Genomic DNA, 14,780 nt, shown 5'->3' with positions numbered 1-14,780 from the left:
TCTATGGTTCTATGATTCTATGAAAATGGGTCCCCATTTGGGAAAGGCTGGGAGCTGCTGTGCTAGTTTCCAGCCATCAGTGGGTGGCGGTACAATGCAAAGGGGACCTACATGGGGAGTTTCAGCTTGGGTTGTCCTGCGGCCTCCAGCTGCTCTTGTTTTCAGGGCACTTTGTTATGGGCCTGAAGCTGCCAGGCCTGGAAGGCCTCCTTCCGAGCCCATCAGAATTGGACATACCAGCCGTGTACCATGGCTACCTTTCTCTGCTAGGCTACAGCAAAGTGGCCAAGGCCAAACTCTGGGGTTTCTGGACTGGTGATGAAGATTCTGTCACCATGGCCCACGTCTCTCCACCATGCTAAGAGACTTGGAGCCAACAGGCGTCTATCCGGAGCTGCATGGAAAAGAAGAGCTCTTAGCTGGGAGAGAGGCCTTTGGGAGAGAGGTCTTCTGGGTCACATAAGAACGGCCACACTGGGTCAGATCAATGGTCCATCTAGCCCAGTATCCTGTCTGCTGACAGTGGCCAGCACCAGGTGCCCCAGAGGGAGGATACACAACAGGCAATCCTCACGTGATCCCTCCCCTGTCACCCACCTCCAGAGAAACAGAGTCTAGGGACACCATTCCTGCCCAGCCTGGCTCATAGCCACTGATGGACCTCACCTCCATGAATCTAGCTCTTTTTTGAACCCTGTTAAAGTCCTGAAAGTCACAGCCCGTGAAGCCTGGGCAGTCAAAGGAGATCGGCCATCTTCTGTGGCCTGTTCATTGGTCACGTGCCTGAGCAGTTCCAGGGATGGCTGCCTACGGGGAGTAGAGATCAGGGTCTCCAAACCTTTGGCAGAGGGCAGTGACTGATGAGCATTTGCCTACGACGGAGATCCCCAGCTGTACTCCTAGAGGTACATGGGGCACATCAGGGGATAGGTCAACTCATCTAGACACGTGCCTCATGTGTACGACAGGCTACACGAGAAGCAATGATGAAGTCTCTACAAAACTAACATTTCACAGGGTGTGTCCACACAGCAAGCGCATTTTCAAAATGGATTTGAAGTAACAGGTGGTTTATTCCAGATGCTGTAACCTCATTCCACGAGGAATAACGCCTCTTCCGCAAGAGCTATTTCGGAGTAGCAGTAGCGTGGACGCGCCACTGCTGCTATTTCGAAATGCTGCTCCCCCAGGGCCATTCAAAGTCATTACTCCCCAGTGCTTCCTGGGGTTCTCAATCGAGGTAGCGCGTCCACATTAGGGGAGCCTGCCCCGGATGAATTTCCAGGCTACCCTGTAGTGTAGACGTGCTATTTCAAAATAAGCTACTTGGGAGTATTTCTTCCGGAATGGCTTATTTTGAAATAAGCGTGCCGTGTAGCTGTATTGAGAAGACTTATTTATACCGCTCTACATGCTATACTAGAAGACTTACACAGCGTTGCCCGGGTCCAGCCCAGGGTAGGGATGGGGCGCACACCCTAACTGATGGCTTCTTCCTGGGTCAGCCCAGAGAGGGGGGAGGGAAGGGGAACACATGCACACACCTGCCCCCCTCACACTGGCTTCTTCCCAGTGCCAACCAGGGGGAAGCTACATATCCCTAGCTGCTGGCTTCACCCTGAGGGCAGCCTAGGATGAAGGGGTTGGCCTAGGGGCAGGGAATGGGGGTACCTTGAGCCACCCTGGGTGGCGGTGGGGGCAGAGGGAACCACACTATTGCCTTGGGCCACAGCTTCGAACTGGGGCTGTCCCGGGGAAGGAAGGGACAGAAGAAGTTTCCCACTAGAGCTCCCCAGGTCTGGTCCAGGGGTAGGGGGGACAGCACAGGCCTCCCACCAGTGCTCCCCACAGCTGGCCTGGGGATGGCAGGAGCCACACAGCTGCTCCCTGGTCAAGTCTGGGGTGTCGGCTGCTGCCCACTAGTGGCTTCCTGCTGGGGTGCTTGCTGCCCCCTTGTGGTCATTCCACAGTATAACGCCCTCCTACCAGACCCCTCCCTTTCCATTTATGGGAAACAGAATTCCAGCCCACTGTCCTGGCACCAAACGCTGACCTTGCTTTAAGTTAGGAAAAGAGGAGGCAACCTAGCAAACCTGGTGGAGTTCTTGAACCAACAGACTCAGATGGACAGACACCCATTTCTAAAATATATAGATCGACCAGTGTTTCTCAGACCTGGGGAGTGGGGGTCACAGTTATATAGTACAAATGTGCAAGTCAGCAGTTTTTCTGTAACATTTGCTGTGACATCTATTTGTAGGTCGGATTTCGCAAGCGAGTGGTTTTAAAGTGAGATGAAACTTTTTACACCAGACAAATCTGCCTCCTGAAAGGGGTATAGGAGTCTGGAAAAGTTGAGAGCCACGTGCTTGCAATACTAAATGTAACTTTGTGTTCTGTTTTGTTAATGTACAGCCTTAAACACAAACACCTTTTTTCTCTCCTGGCATTGGCCATTGTCCGAGACAGGATCCTGGGCTGGAAAGACTTGGGCTGGCCCAAGATGGCCGTTCTTATGAGTTTCTGCCCTCCTCCCCCCATTTCTTCTCCCCCTTCAGAGGTAGCAGTCGATCCATTGTCAGATATAGCCCACATACAGACACGCCATTTCCCTCCTGGAACCCTCAATATGATGGTTCTTGCAGCCAACGATCAGGTCCCAGTGTCTAGGCATTATAGGACTACCGCCAATAAAGACTCTTTCTATTTCAGTCTTTGTCTTCTGATTTTCCCCCCCCTTGATCACATGGAACAGCCACACTAGGTTTGTAAAAAGAATAGTGTGGACACTGGAGCTCATGGGCTTTGCTAGACTACAGCCACTTGTGCCAACATAGGCTAGGTCTAGACTACAGGCTTCTTGTGCATGAAGCTTTTTGCGGAAGAGATCTTCCTCAAAAACGTCTTGCGCAAGCACGCGGCCACACTGCAAAAGCGCATCAAAAAAGCAAGGCCCTTTTGTGCAAGAGTGCATCCAGACTGCATGGACAGTCTCTTGAAAGAAAGCGCTGATAGGTATTCACAGAACGGCCACTAGGGCACCTGTGCTTTTTTTAATAGTTTTTTTTTTGCACAAAAAAGAAGCATTCCCCATCCACACACAGCTTTTTTTGTGCAAGAGCTCTTGCGCAAAAAGGAGTTCATCCGTGTAGAAAAAGAGGAACTACTCTTGTGCAAAACCCCCTCTGCTCTGTCAATTTACTTGTGCAAAAACACGTTTGAGGTGTGGATGCTCCGAGAGTTTTTGCACAAAAACTTTGCAGTCTAGATGTAGCCACAATGACACCAGTAAAAACCACTAACTAGTGCAAGCCCCATTTTACACCATCGACATTCAGGGTTTGCAACTACATAAGTGTGAGGACAATAGTGGAAAACAAAAAGCTACATTTACAGGGCCCAACGAATTACAATAACGCGAATGAAATGACATTGCCCAGTGCTCATCCATCTCAGAAATGAGTGGGACCCAAGTAAAACCGGGAAAGTAAAAATTCGTTGGAAGAGTTTAATGACTTCGAACTAGCCTCACCTTGCAATATAATTGCCTGGCTGTTGCCTGCTAGAAAATAAAAAAATTGATCCTCTGAAGTGCCAAAATTCTACAGCTCCTAAATGAATTTGATGATTTGCGTGTGTGCATTTTAAAGTTGCAAATTGATCTAATTATATTTTCCAAAGGGGAAGAGAGAGAAAAAAGCTACAAGTAAAGCCAATGTTTGTTTCCTTGGTTACCCTAGAGAGTGCTTTGTAACAGTCCATTAATGCCTGTCCCTTGGGCCACCAACTCAGTGTCAGGGTCAACGCAGTGTCAGCGTCAAGGTAGAGGTGCCGAGCCCTCTGATTAAAAGAGCAACTCACAACACAACATCTAAATGGCTTGATCCTGGTCCGGCGTGCTGGATCAGGGCAGGAGGGTTGTGGTGGGGATAAGCCATGTGTCAGAGCGAGTGGGCGCTAGGATTAGATTTGTAAGTCTAATTTTTGAGGAGGGGCAGGGAAGGTTCAGCGCCTCTAATGCGTATTCCTGCCTGGGAAGGTTGCAAGCCGCAGAGGCGGCAGCTGTCGTATTGATTCAGCAAACAGCCCAGCGCCTCCATCTAAACAGCTCTGCCCATGGGAGAGTCTCCTGGAGGAGGAATATTTATCTTTCCCAAGGCGCGTGGAATTAGGTCTATGAACTACGTATCCACTCAAGGCCTGCTCTACCAGCTGCACTGGCCTCAATGCACTTGCACCATGTACTAGGGATGTAAAAGCCTCTGTGATTGGTTAACCGGTTATCCAATTAAGGGACGAGGGGCACTGCAGTCCAACTGGGCTGGAGTGGGCTCCCCCAACCAATGTGCCCTCTACTCTTTTCCATCCATGGGAGGATTTTTTCCATCCATGTGTGGAATATTTTTTTCCATGTGCACCAATGCATGTGCACCACCAGTAGGAACAAAAAACCCTAGCTTTGGGTGTGCTGCTGATCAGCGGGGCAGCATTGGAATCTCTCCTGAGCGGCCGCACAAGGGAATGCTGCCCCTATCCACCATGGCGGAGCTGTCCTTGTTTGTGGCTCCCATGGGCCCACCTTGGATGCCGGGAACAGCCCCTCTTCACAGCAGGCCCCACAGGGCTGGAGCAGCTCCCTGCCCATGGCAGGCAAGCGGCTACTCCTGCCCCCACCAGTTAACCAGAACCACGAAGCATTACCCATGAAGGCTGATGCGAGCCAATGAGCCAGTTAACCTTTCACATCCTTACCACATCCACCAGGCCTGTGGGGCTCAGATCCTGAACTGTCTAGGTTCGGACTAAGTAATCAAGACCCTATTGGACATGGGGAGGCAGATCTAAGAGCCTGGTTGTGCTCTTGGCTGCCCCAGTGCGAAACAACCCTCAGTCCTAGGTGTGCTATACCAGCCGGCCCAACGGGAGTTTGATTTCTCTGGGCACGTGGTAGGTCCCCCACCCGCAGCATCCTAGTCTAAATGCCACAAGGTCTCCCGTTACCGACACAGAGGAGAACACTAGAGGGGGGGGGGGAGATCGCGCATTCTGGGGGAAGAACGTTTTTGTTGGGCCTCGGCAGGAAGGAGACAAGCACGTGTGCTGTTAAAATGGTCCTGGCCTGGCTCAGGTCGAGGCGGCAGAGTCTCCGACCTCCGGGTCCTTAATAGCGGTGTTCATGTCATGCTCCCCATCAGCCAGCCCAGGCAAGCGACCGCCTCTGTGGAGGCCAGGTCAAAGGTCAGGCTGGGGGATTGGTTGCCAGATCTGTATTTTTTTGTGAAACTAACATGGCAGAAAAAAAATTGGTTGAGCAAAAAAACCAAAAAAAAAAAATCAAATGCATGCGCACACACCACTCTACTGGGGGATGCTTTGGTTTCTATGGGTATGTCTACACTGCCACCCTAGTTCGAACTAGGGTGGCTAATGTAGGCATTCGAACTTGCAAATGAAGCCTGGGATTTAAATATCCTGGGCTTTATTTGTATGTTCCCAGGCGCCGCCATTTTTAAATCCCCCGTAGTTCAAACTCCCTGCCCGTGGCTACACGCGGCACGGACTAGGTAGTTCGAATTAAAGCTCCTAATTTGAACTACCATTACTCCCCATTGCAGGTAGAGGAGTTGTTCTAACCCAGCCCAAGTGGAAAGCCATCCCCCACCTGATGTCTAATAGGTGCCCTCAGTGAGATGACCAGAGTGGGGGCAGGTCTCAGATCAAAGCCAGATTCCAAGAGCTCAACTCCAGATATCTAAATAAGTGGCCCAGTTTTCAGCAGGGCTCAGCAATATTTAGTGCCTAGATGTGAGCTGAGCTGCTTGGGGTCTCCGGCCCCTGGTTCCAAGCAAGCCAGCACACATAGCGCCAGATCTGCCCTGCTGCTGGATCTCTTGTGGGCACTCGCACCAAAGTAACTAAAGATTCAATTGGCCAATGTCTCAACCCGATCCATCCCACCACCTCTACCATCCAGAGGGACTGCACTGGAGGTGGATTATGGGCTCCCTTCTTCCCACTGTTGGCAAGCGCATGCAGCACAAAACCAGGTCCCTGAGCCCCCAGAGATCCTCTCCGCCTTCCCGCTACACGGTACCACAAACTGGGGGGCCGAAACCAGTGAGATCTCTAATGCAACATGAGGGCATCAGCCCTCCTGCCACCAAAACCCAACCAGCTGCAGGCTGGTCAGCAGGTGGCGCTCTAGTCACCATTCCCGCACTCCATTGCCCTCTCCTGGGGGGGGGGGGGATCAAAATTGCTTGGCTGTGTCTCATTGCCCTTGTATTGCTAATGGAGATTCTCCTTTAGGTCAAGGGATGGGGCCAGGTTTCTGGAGCAAGCAGCATGAGACTATCCCTGCTGTTTCAATGAGGACTAGCTATCTATCTATATTTGGTTAATCTGTAAAATGCTACAGGACCATTGTTTAAGTTTGTCAAATATTAGTTACACCTCCACACACCCCTCTGATGGGAGTACCCAGGAGGGAAGAGCTATTGCCCTACACGTCTTTGGAGGGAAGTACTCTCTTTTGTAGAGGTGTGCAAACTGGGGCACAGGAAGGTGGGGTAATTTGCTTATTGTCAGAGTCAGTAATGTAGCCAGGAACACTGTTCGCCTGATTCCCACTTTGCTGAATTTGGACAATGCGCCCTCCTGTAACATTAGTAATACTGGGTGGGGGCGGGGGGGGGGGGGGAGAATCACCCCCACCAAGGAGAGTTCCTTGGATTGCTGGGGTGAAAGCAAGTTCCAATTGGACCTCCCTTTGGTACCCCAGCAATTGCATGCTGCACGAGCCTAGTGCACTTTGCACTGGTTCCTCACTATTCTTACGTGCTGCCCAGGGGGCTGTGCCACGTACATACACAGCCAGCTTCCAATGGGCAGTGGGCATAGGCATGCACAGGGGGTGTGCCAGGTGTATCCAGGCTCACCCTAATGTCTCAAAAAGAGTGGCTTTGTGTTTTAATTTAATCGCATGATACACTCTTTTAAGTAAAGTTTAGTTGTTAGTTTAAAAAAAAGTCTAGTTAAGCTTTAGTTTGTTTGATGAATAAAAATAATGTCCTTTTGATTGAGTATTCAATAAATGCTCACCTTTAAAAAATAAAACATAAAATTCCCTGGGTGCGCACCTTAATGAAATGTGCTGCACACGCCTATGGCCGTGGGCAATTTCAGGACAAGATGTCTATGAATCTCCCAGAGGCTGTCACTTGAGGGACCACGCTAAGACTGATCTGCAGGAGTCAGGACAGAACCTCAGCCAGGAATCCTGGGTCAAGCCTGTAAATTCTGGATAAGCTGAAGCGTTTTGTTTAGATTGACACCCAGACTGAATAGCTTTAGCTCACCGAGAATCCAGCCCATCCTTTGTCCCAGAACTTGGTTCGTGTCACTGTTGCAATATGCCCCTTAGGTCTCATGTGTGTCTAGCTTCCTCTTCTGGCTGTTGGGTCTCGTTACCTCTTTGCTAGGTTAAAGAGTCCTCTACTATCAGACATCTCCTCTCCATGTGGGTACTTCCAGGCCAAAGACAAGGCTAAGCTAGGAACCTCTGTCCATTTCAGTCTCTCACCATAAGGCCCATTTTCCAAGATCTCAGGTCGCCCCAAACCTAGCTAGCAGCCAGCATGTAGTACGGAGCCCAGTGCAACAAGCTATGTGCTGGAAGAGATTCCAGGCCTGTACACGAGGTAGGGGGTGCGAAGGATGCAAACACACCTCCCCCCATGGGGCTGATTTCAGCCAGGCTGGGGAAGCCTGGGTCTGATTTCCCCCCCATTCTCCCAAGAGCAAGGGGAGGGGCAGGGCTGGGCTTCTATCGCAGGAGCAGGACAGCCACCAGCCCCTCCCACAGCTCGGGTCAGACTGCTGCAACAGTGGCCTGGCCAAACAGCTGATTCTGTCCCAGGCGGCCAGGGAGGAAGACTGGAATATTTTGGAATATTGTTTCTCTAGGATATTACCTTCTGGGATCTTGCGGTAAAACCTGCTATAAATGTTTAGTATGTTATGACAATCATTTTACCAAGCACTGTTTCCATTCAAATTTTCATTAACCTCTCTTCTGCACACTCGTTGCACGGCTATTTTGAACTCCTTTATATTAAAAAAAATTGCAGCCCCCGTTTACAAAAACCACACGTAAAATGTCCAGTATTTTCTGTTTCTCGGACAGAAGGCTGGTGGGGACATTCTTCCCTGCTACGTCTGGGCAGGGGGAGTGGGGAACACGGGGATTTAAAGGCACAGCGACTTTTTTTTTTTTTTTTTTTAGAAAGTATCTGGTAACCCTACACCCCACCCCCGAAAATCCTGCATACAGGCCTGGATTCTGCAGAAGTTTGAGTGTCTCAGTGATTTTCAAACAGAGCCCCAGCAAGAGTATGATGCTAGACGCCAGTCTTGAGCTGATGAACACGTAGAGTCATAGAATCCTAGGGCTACAAGAGACCTCAGGAGTCATCAAGTCCAGCCCCTGCCAGAAACACGACCAACCCCAACTAAACCCTCCCAGCCAGGGCTTTGTCAAATCGGGACTTCAAGACCTCTAGGGATGGAGATTCCACCCCTGCCCTAGGGAACCCATTCCAGTGCTTCCCCACCCACCTAGGGAAAAATCTTTTTTTTTTTTTTTAAATATCCAACCGAGACCTCCCCCACTGCAACTTGAGACCTTTACTCCTTGTTCTGCCATCTGCCACCACTGAGAACAGCCTCTCTCCATCCTCTTTGGAGCCCCCCGCCTTCAGAGAATCGAAGGCTGCTCTCAAATCCCCCCTCACTCTTCTCTTCTGCAGACAAAACAAACCCAAATCCATCAGCCTCTCCTCATAAGTCATGTGCTCCAGCCACCTCATCATTGTCATTGCCTTCCGCTGGGCTCTCTCCAACGCGTCTACATCCCTTCTGCCACGGGAAGGCCTAGAATTGGCCGCAGTACTCCAGATGTGGCTTCCCCCAGTGCCAAATGAAGGGGAAGCATCGCTTCCCTCAATATCCTGGCCCTGCAGAGAGCGTCCCAAGTTCTCAGACTGTCCAGACTGCAGGGTTTTTTCAAAAAAAAAAAAAAAAAAAAAAAAAGTAGCTTTTTTTCAAAAAAAACTTCGCCTGCGTCTAGAATACAGCCGCTTTTTCGAAATTAAATCGAAAGAACGCAGCTTTTCTTTCGATGGCGGCAATCCTCATTTCACGAGGAATAACGCCTTTTCCCGAAAGTGTTCTTTCGTAAAAAGGCGTTCTTGAATGCCAACAGGGCTTTTTCGAAACAGAGCATCCAGACGGGCTGGATGCTCTTTCGAAAAAGCGGCTCACTTTTTCGAAAGAAGAGGTTGCAGTCTAGACGCTCTCTTTCGAACGAGGCTTGCCGTCTCGACGTAGCCTTAGTGCACAAGCACACTTGACCTATGGGAAGCCCTGGGGTTGTCGTTAGCGTGTCAGACTAACAGCAAACCAATGGAGAGCATTCTCTGCCCTTTACTGCCACAGGCCGCCAGACTGGGCAAAATCTGTGCTGCTGAACGGAACACCCAGCTGGAACCGTGTGGCAAACAGATGCCTTGCAGCACCCTCTCACCAAGTCCCAGTTGTACACGCAGAGGTGGGGCCTCCCCTGCGAGCAGGCTGCTGCTGCTGTAACCTGCACTGGGTGCATGATGAATGAGAGAGCCCCGCCTTGCCAGCAAACACCTTGCTCCCCTCTCGCTCGGGGGAGGGACCGGGCGATGCCGCGAGCTTGCGTTTCCCGTTAGTTGGAAGCCTCTGGGGCTACGTCTAGACTGCATCCTTCTGCCGACAGAGGGATGCAAATCAAGCACATCGAAATTGCTAATGAAGCTGGGATTTAAATATCCCGTGCCTCTTTAGCATCAACATGGCCGCCGCTTTTTTCCAACACAGCTTTAAAAAAAAAAAAAAAAAAAAAAACCCACAGCAGTCTAGACGCGGCTGTCGAAAATAAACCCTTTTTCGACAGATCCTCTATTCCTCAAAAAATGAGGCTTACAGGATCTGCCGAAAGAGGGTTTATTTTCGACAGATCCACGCCTAGTTGGCTGGGGTTTTTTTTTTTAAAAGAAAAAGCAGCAGCCATGTTTAGGCTAATGAAGCACGGGATATGTAAATCCCAGCTTCGTTAGCCATTTCGAAGTGCCTAATCTACATCTCTCTGTCCACAGAGAGGTATCGTCTAGACACACCCTGGGGGTCTTCTCCTGCTTCCCAGGATGGTCTTGTGGGGGCCCACAGCTGATTCCCCACACCCTGGAGGGCTCGGCCACCCTAGCTCTGTACAGCGCTTGCGTGACTGGCACCCTTTCACACAGTGGTTAGAGCACAGGACTGAGAGCTGGGAGTCCTAGGCGCCATTTATAAAAGAAATCACATGCTAGAGAGAAGGCAGAGCAGAAACTGCTATTCCCCCTGCATCGTAACATGAGAGCAAGGGGAGAATCAACTGGACAAAAACAGTGGCAAGTCAGAACTGATAGAAGGAAACACTCCCCTTCCCCCACCTCGTTACACAGCGGAACTCATGGCCACAGGATGTCCGTGAGGCCAAGACTCACACAGACCCTAAGAGGATTACACATTTTTATGGCTACCAACTCTATCCAGAATGAGGGGTGATCTTGCCACAGCATCAGCTCTACTCACCCCTTGTGCATTAGGGGAATTAGCTCTTCCACCAGGCCTGACACTCCTTCCTGCAGGTCCTCAGCCTCACCTACTCCATGGCCTCTCCTGGCCCAGGAGCTGCAGTTCTGTCAGTCCACACACAGGCTGCCGACTTCCTCTCTTTATAGCTCCTCCTCCCCTGAGCTTCATCAGCAATTAGGCCCTGGCACTTCCTGGCTTTCCTTCAGGTGCAGCCTAAGGGTAATTGGCCTAACTGATCCCTTTAGACCTCGTGTGGAGTGGGCCCCATCACAGAGCTACACAGTTTTCATACCCAATTAACACTTTCCCTAGGCAGTGTGTGAATTTTTTACCAATACAATTAAATTGGTACAACCCCTTTGTGCTAACACACACACATACCAGTATAAAGGCCGGGGAATGACCTATGTTGGTCTGAAGACAGTCTCTAGGCAGGCAGAACCTGCATTCACCCTGGACATTCAATATAAAACTAACATAGTCAATAACAACACTCCCGCTACCACCACCTCACTCTTCTACAGCACATTTTGTCAGTAGAAACAAAGATCAGTATCGTTGTCACCATTTGATAGATGGGGAAACTGAGGCACAGGGCAGGGACATGACTTGCCCAAGATCACCCAGCAGGTCGATGGTAAAGCTGGGAATAGAAGCCAGGCCTTTTGAGTCCCAGTGCAGTGCTCTAGCTGTTAAAGCAGCGTAAGTCCTCTGTATAGACCAGTCCTTATAGCAGCAAAGACGAAAGGAGACATTTTCAAAAGTGCAATCGGGTGCCTGTCTGGCCTCTTTGCCTTTGAAATTCTGCTTCTACCAGGAATAGGAGAGACTTTGGAACGCTCCAGTTTTGGGCCATGAACCCAACTCTGTGAGGGTTGGGGGTTTTCTCTGGGAGCAGGTTATTCCCGGAACTCCCTGCAGCAGGATTCTTGCCCCGTCCTCTCAAGCATCTGGTACTGGTCACTGCCAGGGACAGGATGCTGGACTAGCTGCACTGCAGTCAGATCTGGCCTGACTGTTCCTGCATACCAAACAGCTTCAGCTGCTCTCCCCGAGAGCAGTGGCAGAGTTGTACAGAAATGTTTGTGCTCCGAGACACCTGAAAGGTGTGAAAGGCCAAATCTTGCTGTCACTGTAGCCCTGACTCCTGATGAGGCTCTCACCATGGAGCTAGGGCACGAGAGGCCCTGGGGATGCCGCTACGGAACGGTGCGGGTGGGGAAGACGCTGACAAGGAACGAGGGGAGGTAGAAAATGCAACGTGACACCCTGGGTTAATTATTTAATTGGGTGAAATGTACTTTGAAGAGGATTCGCGCTTTCCTGACAGCTTGCAAGTAAACATGTCGAGGAGAAGGCGCCAGCTCAGCCGCGCTGCTCGAGCCAAGGCCCCGTCTCACCCACCTCCCTGGCCCGGCTAGCTGCCAGACACGAGGAGCTGGGAGAAAAGGCGGCAGGAGGTGGAGGGCAGGGGCAAAGGAGCTCAGGACTCGGGGTGGGGAACCTTCTGTGGGTTGGGGGGCCGCTGACCCACAGAAAAATCAATGCGGGGGGCTGCAGACCGGTGAGAAGCAAAACCAAACAAACAATAAAAAAAGAACCCTCAACTGAGGAAAAGCTCCCCACATTCCCCTCGCACAGAGCCGCCCAGAGCTTGGGGCAGTGTGCGCCTGGACGGGAATGCTGCCTGGGCCCCTTGGGTCTAGCGCTGGCCATGCGCCCCTCTGACAACAGGTCCCACCAGCAGCTCACCCCATGGCTTACCTCCCTGCGCCGGGGAGCAGGCCCTGGGAGGTGAGCTGGGTTACCAGGCAGCTCAGCCTCCTCCTGGCTGGGGGAGAAATGCAGAGAACAGCCCGATGACACCCAGAGGCTCCTATGCCATCCCACAGGCGCTAAGGAGGGCAAGGGGGGCCTCAGTTTCCCCTCTCAGTGCCTCAGTTTACCAGGCTCTCCAGGCAGGCAGCCTCCCTCTCACACCTTGGCCATCTCCAGTCTTGCTGCTCCTCGGCCAATCCCAGGAGAGAGTTTCTCCTCCAGAGGAGCAGGCCACGTGTCCTTTTCCCCCAGCTCTGCCCTGGTCCTCCCCTGGCCACAGAGATGGGCCGGCGTGGTTCCCTCTCTCCCCTGGAAACTCTAGACGCTTGCTTCCTATCCTACACAGGCCCCCTCTGCTCCCTTTGCCCACAGCCTCTGCTCCACGAGGCCCTCTCCCTTCTGCGGTCTCCAGGGCCAGGCTGAAGCCTAAGCGCCATGGATCTGTGCTTACACCAGGTGCTCCTGCATCAGGGCCTCTACTGTCATTGAAAAGAAAAGACTTTCTAGCCTTGGCGGGTGGAAGAGCCATTCGGCAGCATCATACAGCAGCAGCTGCCTGAGTCTGCAGAGAGCCTGAGCCGCAGGGGAGAGAGGGAGTTGTGGGGGAGGGAGCCAGAGGGCGGCCGGGTGGGACTGAGGGGCGCCGGCCGAGCTGTGGAGGAGGGAGAGGGCGGCCAGGTGGGACTGAGGGGCGCTGGCCGAGCTGTGGGGGAGGGAGCCAGAGGGCGGCCAGGTGGGACTGAGGGGCGCCGGCCGCGCTGTGGGGGAGGGAGAGGGCGGCCGGGTGGGACTGAGGGGCACCGGCCGAGCTGTGGGGGGAGGGAGCCAGAGGGCGGCCAGGTGGGACTGAGGGGCGCTGGCCGAGCTGTGGGGGAGGGAGAGGGCGGCCGGGTGGGACTGAGGGGCGCCGGCCGAGCTGTGGGGGAGGGAGAGGGCGGCCGGGTGGGACTGAGGGGCGCTGGCCGAGCTGTGGGGGAGGGAGCCAGAGGGCGGCCAGGTGGGACTGAGGGGCGCCGGCCGCGCTGTGGGGGAGGGAGAGGGCGGCCAGGTGGGACTGAGGGGCGCTGGCCGAGCTGTGGGGGAGGGAGCCAGAGGGCGGCCAGGTGGGACTGAGGGGCGCCGGCCGCGCTGTGGGGGAGGGAGAGGGCGGCCGGGTGGGACTGAGGGGCACCGGCCGAGCTGTGGGGGGAGGGAGCCAGAGGGCGGCCAGGTGGGACTGAGGGGCGCTGGCCGAGCTGTGGGGGAGGGAGCCAGAGGGCGGCCAGGTGGGACTGAGGGGCGCTGGCCGAGCTGTGGGGGAGGGAGCCAGAGGGCAGCCAGGTGGGACTGAGGGGCGCCGGCCGAGCTGTGGGGGAGGGAGCCAGAGGGCAGCCAGGTGGGACTGAGGGGCGCCGGCCGAGCTGTGGGGGAGGGAGCCAGAGGGCGGCCAGGTGGGACTGAGGGGCGCCGGCCGAGCTGTGGGGGAGGGAGAGGGCGGCCGGGTGGGACTGAGGGGCACCGGCCAAGCTGTGGGGGGAGGGAGCCAGAGGGCGGCCAGGTGGGACTGAGGGGCTCCAGCCGAGCTGTGGGGGGAATCCCAGGATGGGCAGAGGGCAGGACTGTGTGCCAGCAATACTGAGCCGCCAGAGGCCACTTCCCGGGAGACGCAGGTTAAGGCGTCTGGTTTGTTTCTGAGGCTCTTGCTTTACCCGTCAGGCTCACTAGCGCTTCCCCCCGGCAGCTCTGAGCTAGGGATGTGAAGGACTAGTCGACTAGTTGATTCCCCGCCCCTTTGCTGCCTCTATTAGATAGAGGCAGCAAAGGGCGGGGAGAAGAGGGGTACTTCAAAGCGGCAGCGCGTGGAGAGTCCCCCTTGACCTCGGGCTCCATGCTGCGCTCCCACTTTGAAATGCACAAGAGCCCACGCTTGCAGCCCGGAGTCAGCCGGACTTCCCGCTGGCTCCGGGCTGCCCGCGGAGTTCCGCATTCCTTCTTGGAAATGTACAAGAGCCCCGGCGGGGACCCGGGGGGGCTCTCGTACATTTCCAAGGAAGAATGCGGAAGTGCCTATCGACTAGTCGAGTAGTCGATGGTAATTCCATCGACTACTTGACGAATCAATTAACAGCAATTTCACATCCTAACAACCTGTGACCGCCCCACCCAAACAAGTCAGCAACCCCCCTCCGTTCCGGTGTGGCTCAGACCCTCTCCCACAGAGACTCATCTACACCTTGGCCCCTCCCCGTACTGACTTTGAAACCTTCCTCTCATTCAACCTCTGCCGCATAGGGCCCGGCAGGGCTGGGGGCCCCCAG

The sequence above is a fragment of the Pelodiscus sinensis genome, chromosome 5 (genome assembly GCF_049634645.1).
Source record: "Pelodiscus sinensis isolate JC-2024 chromosome 5, ASM4963464v1, whole genome shotgun sequence".
NCBI classification, from domain to species: domain Eukaryota; kingdom Metazoa; phylum Chordata; order Testudines; family Trionychidae; genus Pelodiscus; species Pelodiscus sinensis.
This window is presented reverse-complemented; position numbering follows the sequence as displayed.